General features: G+C 48.8%; 1 pseudogene; it reads left to right on the top strand.

Moving 5' to 3' along the window:
* LOC132654275 (glyceraldehyde-3-phosphate dehydrogenase-like) lies at nucleotides 1–1,657 on the top strand (annotated as a pseudogene).
* The last annotated feature ends 747 nt before the right edge of the window (nucleotides 1,658–2,404 follow it).

Here is a 2,404-nt window from a genome sequence, read left to right as displayed (position 1 = left end):
AATCCCGCCGACATCATATGGAATGAGACTGGTACCAAGTGTGTTGTGGGTTCTACTGATGCTTTCACCACCATCGAGAAGGCTGAAGCCCACTTGAAGGATGGCATCGTTATCTCTGCCCCTTCTGCCGATGCCCCCATGTTTTGGTGGGTGTGAACCATGAGAAGTATGGCAGCTCACTCAAGACTGAAAGCAATGCTTCCTGCACCACCAACTGCTCACACCCCTGGCCAAGGTCATCCAGGACAAGTTTGGCATTGTGGAAGGACTCATGACACAAGTTCAGGGCATCACTGTCACCCGGAAGACTGTGGGTATCCCCTCTGGGAAGCTGCCCTGTGATGGCCATGAGGCTACTCAGAACATCATACCTGGAATCAGTGCTGACAAGGCTACGGAGAAGGTCATCTCAGGGCTTAACAAGAAACTCACTGGCCTGGCTTTCCCTGTTTCTACCCTCAATGTGTACGTGGTGGACCTGACATACCTCATGGAGAAAGCTGTTAAGTGTGATGACATCAGGAAGGTGGTAAAGCAGGCATCTGATGACCGAATAAAGGGCATCCTGGGCTACAGTGAGGACCAGGTTGTGTCTTGAGACTTTAACAGTGATGTCCACTCTTCCACCTTTCATGCTGGGGTTGGCATTGCTTTCAATGACAACTTTATTTGCTTGCAGGTGTGTGTGTGTGTTTTCAAGACAGGGTTTCTTTGCGTGGCCTTGGCTGTCCTGGAACTCACTTTGTAGACCAGGCTGGCTTCAAACTTCAATGACAACTTTGCCAAGCTCATTTTCTGATATGACAGTGAATATGGCTAAAGCACCAGTGTGGTGGACTACATGGCCTCCAAGGGCCTGGACCGTCCATCTCAGAAAAAACACAAGAGGCAGGGAGAGGCCCTGGAATGCTGAGGGTCCCCTGCCCCATCCTAGCCCCAACGCTGAGCAGCTCCCCTCACAGTTTCCACCCAAGACCCCCAGAAGAAGGAGGGGGGCTTAGGGAGCCCTACTTTTTTGATACCATCAATAAAATTTACTGCACCCACCTCACCTCCTGTAATCTTTATGTCCTCTCCAGAGTTTCTTCTCCAGTGTTATTTAGGAAACAACAAGGAAAAGAATGTTTGCACGTGATCATTACAGACACAAGGATCCCAGGCCTCACTATAGAACACACATCAGCAATAAGACAATACGTTTGCTCTTGGTTGACGGAAGCCATGGGTGTGCAAGCTGCAGGTACAGAGGGCTGCGCACACGTGCACATGAAGGAATGTCAGAAAATGCTCCAGCCTGTAACCTGGCACGCACCTCCCTTTCAAGGGCAAAGTATAAGAAAGATGGGGCCTTCACCTGAGCTGTGTGGGCGAGTACGCCTTTGAGGTTATGTTGAGGTTTGCTTTCATTCCACTTTGCCCTGCACCCATCCCCTACCCTTGCCACCTGCTTGGCCTTTGCCTGCACTGTCTCCTGAGAAAGCAGATGCAGGGGATAGACAAGACATTACTCAGCTTCTGTTTTTATTTTATTTTGGTTTGCTGTTGTTTTTATTTGTTTTGGTTGGTTGGCTTTTGAGACAGATTCTCACTATGTAGGGCTGGCTGGCTTTGAACTTGTTTCAGTTCTTCTGTGTCTGCCTCCAAAGTTTGATTAAAGGTGTGAACCATGGAATTTAGGTTTGTTATTTTTATTTTCAGGTGTGTGTGTGTGTGTGTGTGTGTGTGTGTGTGTGTGTACTCATACATGAGTACAGGTGTCCAGGGAAGACAGAAGAAGGCATTCGATCACCTGGAGCTGAGTTATCATTTGTTGTGAGTTGCCCAAGATGGATGCTGGGAACCAGGCTTCAGTTCTCTGCAAGAATAGTACAGGCTCTTAACAGTGAGCCTTCTCTCTAGCACATTAGTTTCTTTTTTGATTGGTTTTGTTTTTGGATTTCTTAATTTCTTATACTACATTTACTTCTGGGGTACTTTTGTGCCACAGTGCATTGTAGAGGTCAGGGCACAAGTTCCTGGAGTTCATTCTCTCTCTATCTTGTGTGTCACAAGGATCAGACTCAGGCCATCGCACTTGGCCGCAAGTGCCATCTTGCCAACCTCTGTGTGAACCTTTGAATGCCTAACTTTACCTCTGGCTTCCAAAGCAGACTTTTCCATGCCCAAACAAGAACACTTTGGGCACAAGCTGCCTCCAGAGGAGCCTTTGAAGGAAAATGAGATGCAGATGCCACAGAGGGCTCACTGCCCAAGATTTGAGCAGCTGCCCAGGGTGGGGAATGTGAGTGGGTGTGTGGAGAGGCTGGCCCCTTTCCCTATATCCAGCTGCCAGGTGGCCTGCTATGCTCCCAAGACCACTATCCCTCAGACCCATCTCCTCAGGTTCTGCCTCCTCAGGAACACA

This window comes from Meriones unguiculatus, chromosome 1, assembly GCF_030254825.1.
Source record: "Meriones unguiculatus strain TT.TT164.6M chromosome 1, Bangor_MerUng_6.1, whole genome shotgun sequence".
NCBI lineage: Eukaryota > Metazoa > Chordata > Mammalia > Rodentia > Muridae > Meriones > Meriones unguiculatus.
This window is presented reverse-complemented; position numbering and strand designations above follow the sequence as displayed.